The sequence below is a fragment of the Podarcis pityusensis genome, assembly GCF_964106645.2.
Source record: "Podarcis pityusensis genome assembly, chromosome: 4".
Classification (NCBI taxonomy): domain Eukaryota; kingdom Metazoa; phylum Chordata; class Lepidosauria; order Squamata; family Lacertidae; genus Podarcis; species Podarcis pityusensis.
This window is the reverse complement of record NC_138027.1, coordinates 4,863,706-4,878,032: the sequence shown is the minus strand read 5'-3', so window position 1 is coordinate 4,878,032 and position 14,327 is coordinate 4,863,706. Positions and strand designations below refer to the sequence as shown.

Below are 14,327 nucleotides of genomic sequence, written 5' to 3'. Positions count from 1 at the left end.
CTGTGATTCTTGGGCCATGTAGGAAGATAATTTTTACGGAGTCGGAGCCATCGGGCCACCTGGCTCAGTGTGGTCAACACTGACCGGAAGAGGCTCTTCAGAGTTTCAGGCAGGGGGTCTCTTTCCCAACCCTAGATGTCAGGGACCGGGCCGGATACTGGAAGACCCCCCAAGTGCCCCTATTTTCCAAAGACTGTCCAGGATTTACAGAAGCCGTCCCGGTTTTTTATTTGACCCCAGAGTGCCCCACTTTTCCTTAGGACGTCCCTATTTTCATGGGAGAAATGTTGGAGGGGATGGAATAGGACGTCCTGATTTTCACAGTAGAAATGTTGGAGGGGATGGAGTTATTCAAACCCTGAGCCGTCTGAAGACAGCCCTTTATAGGAAAGTTTTTTAATGTTTTATTATGTTTTGATATATGTTGGAAGCCGCCTAGAGTGGCTAGGACGACTCAGTCAGTTGAGTGTGGTAAAAATTGCAAAACTGTTGTTGTTGTTGAATAGAACATCCCTATTTTCACCAGAGAAATGTTGGAGGGTATTCGCTGCCAAGTGTGCACCGGGGGCAGAGGGGCTTGAGTCTTACTCAGGAGAGGGGGGCAGTGATTTGTGGGGAACTGTGCCAGCCAGGAGACAGGAGCCAGAGGCAGGGGAAGTTTTGGAGTTGGAGGGATGAGCTGGAGGATGAGGAAGAAGAGGAGGAAGAGGCAGGCCAGGCAAGTGAAGCGCCAAGTGCTTCCTCTCCTCTCTTGCATTGCTGTCTCCCAGAACCAGGAGTGGGCTGAAAAGGGAAGAGCAGAGGCATTTTCAATGCGGGCATAGTCTCCGACTACATGTGCACAGCCTGTTGGGAGAAGGTATGTCAACTGGTGGAGGGGGGTGGTCTTCATAGAACACAGACCTGGGAACAACCCGTCTTGAGAAGATATTTCATGAGCTAGCAGCATGCAAAGGGCAGAGCTCAAACGACACCCACCCACCCATAAATATATATGGCACGGTTTTATTTCTTACACAAATATCGAAGCACATGGTCACTCAGTGCCTACGCAGAACCTTTCTTCTCAGTCCGCTGGTGAATGCTCTTGTTTTTCTAAATCTTTAAAATCTTTATTATTTGTAAATGGGGAAGAAAGATCCCCGTATTAATGAGATACATAACGCCCCTTGAAAAGTGTTTCCTGTCTCAGAGCTGAAATGCCTGAAAGTCCCATTTTGAAAGAAGTGTTTCAGAGCTGCCAAAGTTTGCAGCATCCTTTTGCAGAATAATCTCCACTCCAAATAACCAACTGCCAACGTTTAAATAAATCTGCATTTCAACATCTCAATAAAGTTGCCTCAGAGGCCTTGTTGAAGAAAGTTAGGAGAATTTTTAAAACTGCGTAAGAGAAACATCTGGAAATATACATCAAGTAATCCCACCCTAATCACAATGTTTATAGATAATTATCGGCGCACTTCAGTTATTTCTGTGACCACGATAACAGTGCAAGCCTACACAATCCTGCACACGGCTACTCAGAAGTAAGTCCCCCCAAGAGCAATGGAACTTACTCTCAAGTAAATTAGCCAGGATTGCAGCCTCACTGTCAACAAGTTGAAATGCTCCCCTTCATCGTTGTTCCAATAATTTAATAAGCCAAAGCCAATTATCACAGTAACGGATTATGTCTTCTTCCTTTAGTTACAGCGTAATTTATCCATAATTGCATATTCATATAATTTGCTTTTTCATTCCTTAATTGGGGAAATTACATTCCTCTCCAAACGTCTTGAGCTAAAAAGCTTTCATGTAAACAAAACAATGCAAATTCTGATTTACAGCTATTGCACATGACATCATTTTATACTGTTGATGTGAACCTTATCTTAATTATTGTTTGCTGCTTGGGGTGGGGTGCTTGCATGGCCAAAAGGCAGGCTAAGGAAATACGAAGGAAGAAATGAAATTTGCAGCTTCAGAGAGGGAAGCTCCCTCTTGTAAGAAGAGCCATTTGCAAGATTCGAAAGCGGGACCCAATTAGCCTCAGCTCCCCCATCACACACAAACACAACACAAGATCCAATTTTAATTATATCTGCACATTACACTCAAAGATTTAAAACGGGCTCTCAACGGAAAAATCAAATAGGCACCACGGATCAGACAAAAGATTTCTACAAAGTGCTGCAATGTTAGGAAATTCAAGTGCTTTCAAATTATCAGAAATCTAACTTCTGCAATGCAATTTTGTTTCCTCCTCAGAGGCGTATTTCAACACAGTCTCTGCTTTCGCCCAGAGATAAAGATTGTTGTTCAGTAAGCGCAGGGAGAGCCCTGCTGGGTCAGACTAGACCAGAGTGCAACTTCCTGTTCCAGAAACTCACAAGCAGGACACGAGTGCGAGTCACGCTCCCTACATCCAGGGCAGATAAAAGAAAGAATTTCTTCACGCAGCTACAGAGAGCCCTCTCCTCCTCCCAGAATCTGTCTGATCCTCTTTCAAAGCCATCTAGGTTGGTGGCCACCCCTGTGGCAGGGAGTTCCACAGGATAACTATGTGCCGCATAAGGACCTATTTCCATTGCTCTGTCCTGAATGTTACTCCATTCAATTGCCATCCCTGTGACCCGACTACCCTAAGGAGATAAGCAGAGCCTGGCTCCGGGCTCAGGGGGGCAAAGAGCTCCTCATCTGCCCCCCCCCCGACCTCTTCAAAGAGGACTCAGCCAACCAGGTGCCCCCATGGGAAACCGCTCTCTCCCCTCCGGTGGTTTCCAGAAACTGGGATTCAGAAGCCTGCTGCCTCCGAGGTGGAGACAGAGAGAATAGCCATTGTGGCAAATCTCTATGAATTGCAGAATTCTCTTTTAAAAGCATCCCAGGCAGTGACCATCCCCTCCTGTGGCAGTGAGTTCCACTGTTTAACTGTGTTGTTGGTGGAGAATTAAAAACGGCTTTTGCTGCAACACAGTGACCCCTCTGGAAATCTTCAGGGACCTGACTTTATCTTCATTTAAAATGCATCTCTGGGTTATTTGTGGGACATAGGAATTCATTCTTTTTTTCTTTTCTTTCCCCAAAATATAGTCCGCCCCCCCCCCACAAGGTCTGAGGGACAGTGGCCAGCCCCCTGCTGAAAAGGTTTGGTGACCCCTGGTCTGATTCTTTTTCAAAGCCAGCTGCGTTGGTGGCCATCACTGCCTCCTGTGGCAAGGAGTTCCACAGCTTAATTATGTGCCTGAAGAAGGGCTTTGTTTTTCCCGTCCTGAATCTTCCAACCTTCAGCTTCCTTGGAGCCCATGAGTTCTAGTGATATGAGAGACGGAGAAAAACTGCTCCCTAGACACTTTCTCTCGGCCAGGCATCATTTTATAAACTTCTATCATGTTACCTCTTCCTCGACGTTTCTCTCAACTAAAGAGTCCCAAACGCTGCAATCTTTCTTGGTTGGGGAGTTTCCTCACAGGGGAGGAAATCGCTGCATCTCCTCAATCATTTGGGTTGCTCTTTTCGGAAACTTTTCCAATTCTGCAATATCCTTTCTGTGTGAGGCAGCACCTTTTCTGAGAGCGACCAAAATGCCGCCGGAGTTTTGCAAGCTCCCGAGTTCTCCAGAGCTCTCGATTGGGCAAGATGTTGCACAAAGCCAGGGGGTGCAGGGGGGGGGTGTCTGTGCGTGTAAAAAAACCTGGATGTTGTAGCCATGAGGTGGGCTTGTAGACTCAGCTCCAAAGTGGAGACTGCAAGCTAAGCCCCTCTCAGGCACTGAGATTATCAAGTTGCACGCCTGGGATTCTGGGATAAAAGAACCCTCCACCTTCAAGTGTCTGGCTTGTAACCCAGAACTGTCTCAAACTGTAAAGGAAACTCAGAGCTCCCCAAGGCAGGCAAAGAGCAGATTTAAAGAGAAACACGGCAGTCTTTAACTCAGCAAAACCAGGGACTGATTTTGTAGGCAGAACTAGGCAAAAAGAGTCAATGTAAGCCAAACTGTAAAGTATTATCTATTGGTTGGAAGAGATGCAACACTTAAAAAAAATTAAATGCAAAGTTCAGCTTCAGGTGATAAGAAATCACCTTTCTGTGGTTGCCAACAAAGAACCGGCCGGCAGAGATTTTGCTGGCATCTGTCCGTCTTGGGAGACAGTGGAGAAGTGCTCCTTTGGGGGTGAAGGCACACTGTTGGACACCTGCAGCACCTGCTGTGGCTGTAGAGACCGATAGGGGAGAGAGATGTTTTGTTGCAGCTGGGGCAGAGGAAGGCGTCCGGTTGTGCTGTTGCAGATGCACCCGGGCATTTCTCCTCTCTGCTCTCCTCCCAGAGGTCATTCCTCCTCTGGTCACTGCTATAGATGCACAATCTGACTGTCTCCAGGCACTGCAGTCGTCCGCAAGGGATTCCCACAAGGCAGGTTGGTGCTGCCAGCCCTCATGGCATGTTTGCAGACATCTTCGTAGTGCAGAGTTAGTCTGCCAACTGGCTTGGCACCTGAAGCCAGCTCCCTGTAGAGAACATCCCCGGGGACCCTGCCATCTTCTGTTCTGTGGACATGACCAAGTCAGTGTAGACATTGCAGAGACAGCAGTGTGAATAGCCTGGGAATGTGGGCTGAAGAGAGCGCATCTTCGAAACTGTCCTGCGATGCCCAAAACCTTCCTGATGCAACACATGTGGGAGGCATCGGGCTGGATGCTCTAGCAAAGAAAGCCCTTTCCTGAACTGGTCTCCGAACTGTTGTTTTTTTTAATAGGCACTTTCCCCCACCTATGGTGGGACTGACCACAAGGATTCAAATTCTGGACAATGGTTTGCCAAGAAATGACCAAAATCCCTCAAAACGCCCCATTCCAACTTCATTGCAGCTTTGCTTGTTATGAAAGGTTTCAGCTGCCAAAACCTCATAGAGTCATACCTCGGGTTACAGACGCTTCAGGTTGCGTTTTTTCGGGTTACGGACCGCCGAAATCCGGAAGTACCGGAATGGGTTACTTCCGGGTTTCGGCACCTGCGCATGCGCAGAAGCGCTAAATCGCACTTTGCATGTGCACAGAAGTGCCGAATTGCACTCCGCGTGTGCACAGACGCGCAGCTGCGGGTTGCGAACGTGCCTCCTGCACGGATCACGTTCACAACCCGAGCGTCCACTGTATTCCCCCAAAATGAATGCAGGATTTGCAACTTCTGTTTTGTTATGAAAAATATGTGGAGTTTAGCATTAGCTGGGGGGAAAATAACTCATAAGTTACATGTTACCAAACAGTGGCAGAGGAAGCCGCTCGGGCGCCTGGGGCAGCGCGGGCTGAGGGTGGGGCGAGCTGCCCATGGGGCGGTGCCTCCAGAGTCTGCCTGCCTCCTCCCACTCAGCCGCCCTATATTTGGTGGGATTTTATCTCATGTGCAACAAATTTAGACCCACAGGCCTTTCTCCCTACAGTGCAACATGAAACTTGACTTCCTTAATGGCCTTAAGTACTTCCTCATCCATAATATTCAGTCTCTCTCAGATATACTGTGCTGCTTTTTTTTGTACTTCTGCTCTTTTGATTAGGGCTGCCTCAGCAACTTTCGGGGTGTCCTGGTTTTTACCTTTTGAAATACGGCAACCCTGCTTTTGATTGTATTGATTTGTTTGGTTTATTTCAGGAATTTAGAGATCAATGGGCAATTGAGGGCCAAGACAGAGCCCTGCTTCCCCACTGAATATTCAGCAAACAGGATGAGGCTGCAAAAATGGAGTTTAGGCACCCAAACCTGAAGATTATGAGAATTTTGAACATCCCTCGTTTTCTCCTCCCTGCAGCCCCAGCACAAAGACACAGACACACACACGGCTCCTTTTGCAAAAGCACACTGCCTGTCAGATGGCGGCAATTGTGGCAAAGTGGGTCTGTGGATCCATTTCCAGGCTCTCTCATTATTAATCAGGCCTATCATTTTTGCCGGCTTACAAGCTAAATATTTCATCAGCCACCCGGAGTCGTTTCTCGCTGCCCGCCCGCCAGAAGACTGCCGAACAAAGGAGGCTGCGTCTCGACCCAAGAAGCCACGGAACGGAAAGGTCTGAAGCCCCGAAACCTGATGCGCAACACCGATACCCACAAAGTGCCCCACTCCTCCTCCTGGGCAGAACATCAGGCGGGCTGGGACCACAGCAGCGCTTGGCTTTCAAGGGGGCCTTTTGTGAAGGGAATGAATTGCACAGACCTGCCATTGTGTCCACTTCAAAGGGGCAGGGGCTCGTTTTTCCACTGCACCAGGTGGAACTGGAGAAGCGCTTTTTGCACAAGGGAGGGAGGCACAAACAGCACTGAAAAAAGCCTGGGGGGGTCAGGTATTGAGGGGAGGGTTTGACAAGGCTGGGTGCAAAGGCAGGGCAAGGAGCAGGAAAGGCACCAGACGTCCTGCTATGCATTGCAGGTTTGGGGGTTGGACTAGGTGACCCCTGGGGTCTCTTCTACAGTTCTATGATTCTATGGTCCAGGTCCAGACCTACACCCCGGCTGGCTCCTCTTGCCCCTTTTAAGGTAATAAGAAGAGCCTGCTGGATCAGGCCAATGGCCCAAGTATCCCAGCATCCTCTTCTCCCAGGGGTCGACCAGGTTCTCCCATGGGAAACCAGCAGGCAGGATTCGAACACAAGACCCCTCTCCCCTCCTGCGGTTTCCAGCAACTGGGATTCTGAAACACAGCTGCCTCTGTGATAGGAATTTTGAGGTCTTAGATATATGTTAAATGTTCATAAATGTACCAACCAAGCACGTACATAGATCAGCACAGGAAGACCGACCTGAAACCATTTTTGATTCCCAAACTGACCAAATGTTTTCTCTGCAAGGTCAAGGAAAATGGAAGAGCCTCCCCATTGTCTTATCCTTCACAAAACCTGTCTTAAGGGTATGTCTGTGTATGAATAGGGTGAGCCTGTGACCTGGCTCAGGAACTAAGTTTTTGTCATTACAAAAGACTGGCCAGGCTCCCCAGGGTATCCAATCAAGTGACCATTAAACAGGTAAACCTGTCAGACGAGATAAACAAGTCACTCAGATTTCTGCTGTAGACCACCTTTTCTGTGATGTAGGTATGATGTATCTGGGGGGTGGTCTTAGGTTATACCCCTTCTGTGATGTATGTATGATGTTTCTGGGGGTGGTCTTGGACTCCAAGGCGGGCAATTTAAAATGTCTATATAAGGGCGGACACACCTTGGTTTGGGGTCCTCCTCCTTTCCTGCGTGTGAGGGGAGCACCCTGTTGCAACAGATCGATAAAGATCAGGCTTACTAGCTGCTTTGCTTCTCAATATTCTGTGGTTGTTATTTTCTCCTACCTATAGGGAACCTACATAAGGACTCTATATGGGCTCTTGGGTACCCCATAAGGGGAAAAGGGCAGATTTTTATTTACAACACCTCCAACTGCGGAGGCAGAGGGTAGACATCCTGGCTAGTAGCCATCGATAGCCCTCTCCGCGAATTAGCCAAATCCTCTTTTTAAGCCATCTGAGACTTAACAAAGTCCCACTGAGGACAGTCAGCACTCACACTGGATGGTTATGGGATGGATGCTTCCTTCCCACGGTCTTCGCTAGGGATGGGCGGCCGCCACAAAGGGATCCTGCAAACACATGGAGAACCCAAAGAGGTCTGACTCAGCGGCAGGTTCTGGCGGGCTGGTTCAATCCCAGCCCAGCTGAGTGAAACTTCCCAAGCAAGCGCTGATAATATGATGTTTGCCTTCTTATCTCCAACTTGAAATGCCCCCCACCTCCTCCTCAGGTGGGGCCCCGACAGATGGCCCACCCCAAAATAGCATCAATATGGCTCCAGGAGCGACTGTTGACTCTTGACTGTGAAATATCAGCAACTGAAACCCATTGACATAAGATGCGAAATGGGGATATAAATACTTTGAGAATGCTCAGGAAATTGTCAGCCGTATGCATGGGGGGGGGGATAACTTCGGGAGAAGAAAGGCTCAGGAGGAAAACCTACAGAGGTGTCCAAACTTTTTTCAAAGAGGGCCAGATTTGATGAAGTGAAACATTGTGAGGGCCGTCCAAAGGGCCAACCGAAGTTGTTCACCTTTTTTAGGATTGAAGTTGTTGAGGTTTTTTTTTAGGATTTTACCCCAGGAAATAAACTGCCACAGGGGCTGGATTAAACTGACCGGCGGGCCGGATTAGGCCCCTGAAACTGACTTTGGACATGCCTGCTCCACACAAATCTGGAGTGGAGTCCCTAAGGCGGTTGGATGGCGCCTTATACAGTGGTACCTCGGGTTAAGCACTTAATTCGTTCCGGAGGTCCATTCTTAACCTGAAACTGTTCTTAACCTGAAGCACCATTTTAGCTAATGGGGCTTCCTGCTGCCGCCGCAGCAAAATTTCTGTTCTCATCCTGAAGCAAAGTTCTTAACCCGAGGTACTATTTCTGGGTTAGTGGCGTCTGTAACCTGAAGTGTCTGTAACCCGAGGTACCACTGTACTGCCTCCTTCGGGCAACTCCTGCTGCCAAGCTGGTGCCAAACGTCTTGACATCAACGTTGTTTGGCATCGAATCTTTAGAATTTATGGGAGAAAATCCATCTGAACATTTTCCGCAGATATATACACACAGAGAGAGAATTTTAATTAGGCCAGAGGTTTCCAACCTTCTTGAGTCCCTGGCTCCCTCGACCAACTACATTCTTTCTGCGGCACCCCTGTGGGGCTCAGGACCCCAATTATGTCCCCCCTTGCCTGCAGAGCTGGCAGCCCCTCACCCCTTTTCGAGCACCCTCCCTTGTGGAGCGTTCCCTCAGCCTCCTCTCCTCTCCCCTCTCCTTGGGAGTCCTCTGGGCAGCCGCACCTGCAGCCCCTGGTCTCTGAACTGCCCCCCACTCTGCCCCAAAGAGAGGTGCCTTCTCACACTGCCCCACAGGGGCCTAGGAATGACCCCCTGGCCTGCCCCAGAGGCACCATTCGCCTCCAGAGCTTGTAGGCAGGGCTGCTGCAACAGACAGTTGTGCAAGGCTTTGGGAGGCAGAGTCATGAGAGGGCATCAGAAGAGGGAGGGAAGGAAAGCGGGACAGAGGCCAGTGTTGTCCGCAGCACCCCTGACCATCATTCAAGGCACCCCAGGGTGCCACAGCACACTGGTTGAAAACCATTGAGGCTCCCAGAAGTCTCTGAGCTGCTTCCCTGCATTATCCACTAGGTGGCAGAACTATAGATTTTATGAGAGCAGATCTAATGACACAGAATAAAACCCTTTCGGTACCTATAAGAACAGAGTGCATCTGCCTAGGCAAACTAAGGCCTGGGGGCCAGATCCGGCCCAATCCCCTTCTAAATCCGGCCTGTGGACAGTCCAGGAATCAGCGTATTTTTACATGAGTAGGATGTGTCCTTTTATTTAAAATGCATCTCTGGGTTATTTGTGGGGCATAGGAATTCATTCATTTCCCCCCAAAAAATATAGTCCAGCACCCCACAAGGTCTGAGGGACAGTGGACCAGCCCTCTGACCCCTGATCTAAAGCACCACTGAATTATTATCATTATTATTATTATTATTATTATTATTATTATTATTATTATTATCCGACATGATGTGCTAAGCAACTGTAGGACTGGAAGAGGACTGGGGACTCCCCTCTGATGTCTCACTTCAACAGTGGCACACAATTTCCCTTGGTGCACCTCAGCCTTCCCTCACCTGGTGCAATCAAGATGCTTTTGAACTACAACTCCCATCACCCCCAGTTTGCTCAGGGCTTCTGGGAGCACAGCTGAAGTTGAGTGCTACAAACACAGTCACCCTCAGATTATCAAAAATGTAACTTCTGCAGTGCATTCCCGAAAGCATGCCAAAAAGTGCAAGTAGATAAATAGGTACCACTCCAGCGGGAAGGTAAATGGTGTTTCCGTGCACTGCTCTGGTTCGCCAGAAGCGGCTTAGTCATGCTGGCCACATGACACGGAAGCTGTACTCCGGCTCCCTCGGCCAATAAAGCGAGATGAGCGCCGCAACCCCACAGTCGGCCACAAGTGGACCTAATGGTCAGGGGTCCCTTTACCTTTTTTAGCAGGCATAGTTTGACACCTCTTGATTTCACACAAAGATAAAATCTGTCAGATAAAATGTGTGGTTAACTAAAAGTAAGAAAAGCCCCTCTGGGTCAGACAACAGTGTCATCTAGCCTGGCATCCTGCTCCCCTGGGTTGGCCACAGGATGCTGGCCTGATCCAGCAGGCGCTTAGGCCGCTTTCGAGACCCAGACATCCTGCCTGCCCACAGTCTCTGCAGCAGCGAGGCCTCTAGGGGTCCCCACGGCTGCCTTTGAAGCCAGGCCCGGCTTCCCCGTGCCAATTAGGCTGCCGAGGAAGCAGGAATACATTTCCATCGATTTACATTTTGCTATTTGATCTCATCTGGGAAGCCTTCCCTTTGATCCCCGGGAAAAAGCGAGCCGCTCTCCTCTCCGCCAAGGAACCGATTGGCGCGATGCGTGCTCAAAACACCCGACAGCTTATCTGCCATTACGCCGAATAAAAGCAAACCTCTATTTTCCTGGCTGGCTCCTGAAACTCATCTGGGGATAACCTGCGCTTGTTTCGCGGGAGACGGAGAGATTACGCCACGGATCCTGCAGCGCCTCTTGCCCTCCCCAAGGAGAGGTGCGCAGCTTTGGCTCCAGCAAGCCATCTGCACGCCCTCGTCACTCCAATTCAACACATTTCTTCACTTCCTTGACTGAGCCGGACGCTAAGCTCCTTGAAGGCACAAATCTCCCTCTTTTCCAGATATTTTTGGAAACACACGGTCCTGCTGCACCAAAAGGTGCACTCCGGAGATTTTACTTTTCTGGACTAAGCGGCACAGGATTGTTCTCTGCAGTGGGTAGACAGCAGCTGCGCTCCTAACCAGAGCCAGCTGCGTGGCACGGACTTGCCAGCACGCGCACAAATTGTAGGGGGAAAGTGAATTTTGCAGAAGCTGGGAGGACACCGTACTGACTTCAGTCTCACAACTGAAACGCTCGTGGATTAGAAAAGCAAAGGTTTAGTGCAGCCTTAAGACGACAAACCCCACATTTGAAAATTACCATATTTTTTACTCCATAAGACGCACCTTTTTCCTCCTAAAATGTAAGGGGAAATGTCTGTGCGTCTTATGGAGCGAATGCGCGGTCAATCGCTGGCTCCCTTTCCAGCCTCTTGCCCAGGCCTCTATTTTTGAATGTTCTGCAGACGGAGGCTGTTTGTTTCCCCAGCGACCTGTGACTGGCTGATTAGATTATCTGCCTGGAAACTGTAGAAATGGCTCTCTTTCCTTTCCTAAAGAAGCTGCAGAACTGTGAGTTGAACCCCATAAAAACAGGATTTTCCCCCTTTGCAAAGTAAGCTCAACAACTTTGAGCTGATCCTCAAAAAAGGGGCTTTCCCCCTTTCTTCCTCTAAAACCTAGGTGCGTCTTATGGTCAGGTGCGTCTTATGGAGTAAAAATACAATAAATCCCTCGATTGAGAACATAAGAACCTGCTGGATCAGGCCAGTGGCCCATCTAGTCCAGTATCCTGTACTTGCAGTGGCCAACTGGATGCCCCCGTGGGGAACCCCCAAGCAGGATCCGTGCGCAAGAGCAACTCTTTCCTGCTGTGGTTTCCAACAAGTGGCATTCGGAAGCATTGGTGCCTCTGACCGTGGCGGCAGGGCAGAGCAATTGCGGGCAGGAGGCATGGACAGCCCTCTCCTCCTCCATGAATTTGTCCAATCCTCTTTTAAAGCCATTCAGGCTGGTGGCAGGGAGTTCCACTGAGGGAAACCCAGCCAGATGGGCGGGGTATAAATAATAAATTATTATTATTATTATTTACATTATTTTTTTTTATTTTTCATTAAGCACTTTGTTGAATAGTCACAATGCTTTTAGGTTGGATACTGTATACAAGTTCTTGGGAATACGGTAGTTCTAGCAATACCGTCTCAGTTCTTTGGAGAAAACAACTGTCTTGTGGGACTCTGCTCCCCGAACCAGCTAACTTTCCTGTTTCCACATCCCATTAACCACACAGGGAAAGGAGTCTGTCTTCATGCTTTCTGGTGCAGATAAGGTTGTTCATTTCACACTCCACAACAGCTTCCCATCTGCTCTTCGTCTTTTTGTTGCCATCTCTTTTCTCATCCCATTTCTGCAACTGATCGAATGTCCCACTGTCTAACGCCACAACGCTCTTTACTCTCCTGTCATCTGTGGTGGTCTCAGCAAACTCTCCCCGCCACCCCTTTGAAGGAAATCTCAGTGTTCCTTAAACTGCTGTCTCTTGATGGTTATAACGTCTCCATTGTGACTGATGATCACATTGGGCATGGCAACATTAGCCATCTTCCTGGTGGCAAAGTCTGCGCCAAGTTCTTTCAGATAGTCATCAGATTTTCCAGTGGAAACTGGCTTCCAAGTTCGCAAACACTGTTCCCACATGATGTAGGATTAACTAAGCATCCTGAAGAACTTCTTACAAGTTCGACTAAGCACCACAAAGAGCACAGCACCTCATGGTCATCTACTTAATGGCTTCCACTAAGCCTCTTGGGCTTGCCGATCGGAAGGTAGGCGGTTCGAATCCCCGCGATGGGGTGAGCTCCTGCTCTTCTGTCCCAGCTCCTGCCAACCTAGCAGTTTGAAAGCATACCAGTGCAAGTAGATAAATAGGTACCAATCTGGCAGGAAGGTAAATGGCGTTTAAGTGCTCTCTGGTTTCCATCATGGTGTTCAGTTGTGCCATAAGTGGTTTAGTCATGCTGGCCACATGACCTGGAAAGCTGTCTGTGGACAAACGCCGGCTCCTTCAGCCTGAAAGCAAGATGGGCGCCGCAACCCCATAGTCGCCTTTGACTGGACTTAACCATTCAGGGGTCCTTTACCTTTTACCTTTACCTTGATAGGTACATGGGTGGTGCTGTGGTCTAAACCATTGAGCCTCTTGGGCTTGCTGATCGGAAGGTCGGCGGCTCGAATCCCTGTGACAAAGTGAGCTCCCGTTGCTTTGCCCCAGCTCCTACCAACCTAGCAGTTCGAAAGCACACCAGTGCAAGTAGATAAACAGGTACCACTACAGCAGGAAAGTAAACGGCATTTCCGTGTGCTCTGGTTTCCGTCACGGTGTTACGTTGAAGCAGAAGTGTTTAGTCCTGCTGGTCACATGACCCAGAAAGCTGTCTGCAGAAAAACGCCGGCTCCCTCGGCCTGAAAGCAAGATGAGCGCCGCAACCCCATAGTCGCCTTTGACTGGACTTAACCATCCAGGGGTCCTTTTTCTTTTCCTTTTTACCTTTGACAGCTTCCTTCTACTGGAGGAACCTCTGCCCACTTGGTGCCCTCCAGATATTCGTTGGACTACAACTCCCATCAGGCTGTGCTGGCGTCCTCTGCACCAGGTTGGCAGAGGTTGCTCTGAAAAAATCACCTGTCACATGGAAGATGGTGCCAGCCTGTTTCCCGCTGCTCCACAGGGCAGGACCTGGTTCGAGTCCTACCCTCCAGAGCAGAAAACAAGCTTGTTCCATCCTTCATGTGATAGCCCTTAAGATATCTGAAGATGGCAATCATATCTCCTCGAGTCTCCTCTTTTCCAGAATCCCTCAGGAGGTGGTGGACTCTCCTTCCTTGGAGGTTTTTAAGCAGAGGTTGGGTGGCCACCAGCCAGGGATGCTTTAGCTGAAATTCCTGCATTGCTGGGGTTGGACTAGATGACCCCTGGGGGTCCCTTCCAACCCTACAATTCTATGATTCTTCTATGAGCCATTTCCAGGGGGTGGAGGAAAGGGAGCCAAACTAGAGCAGAAAGGAGTGAAGAATTGGGAAGGAGACGAGATGGAAAAAGCCTAGACCCTCCCGTGCGATCCAGGTGGTGCAAATTGGGCTGGTGTTTCCGGCTGTCTCGTGGCTTTTGTTTAGTTGTTTAGTCGTGTCCGACTCTTCGTGACCCCATGGACCAGAGCACGCCAGGCCCTCCTATCTTCCACTGCCTCCTGCCGTTTGATCAAACTCATGCTGGTAACTTCAAGAACACCGTCCAACCATCTCGTCCTCTGTCGTCCCCTTCTCCTTGTGCCCTCCATCTTTCCCAACATCAGGGTCTTTTCCAGGGGGTCTTCTCTTCTCATGAGGTGGCCAAAGTCTTGGAGCCTCAACTTCAGGATCTGTCCTTCCAGTGAGCACTCAGGGCTGATTTCCTTCAGAATGGATCAGTCTGATCTTCTTGCAGTCCATGGGACTCTCAAGAGTCTCCTCCAGCACCAGAATTCAAAAGCATCAATTCTTCGGCGATCAGCCTTCTTTGTGGTCCAGCTCTCACTTCCAT

General features: G+C 49.2%; 1 protein-coding gene across 1 annotated transcript in view; it reads right to left on the bottom strand.

Annotated features, from left to right (window-relative positions):
• Positions 1 to 14,327, bottom strand: part of STARD10 (StAR related lipid transfer domain containing 10) — a 55,330-nt gene that overhangs the window by 15,073 nt on the left and 25,930 nt on the right. The window lies entirely within an intron of this gene.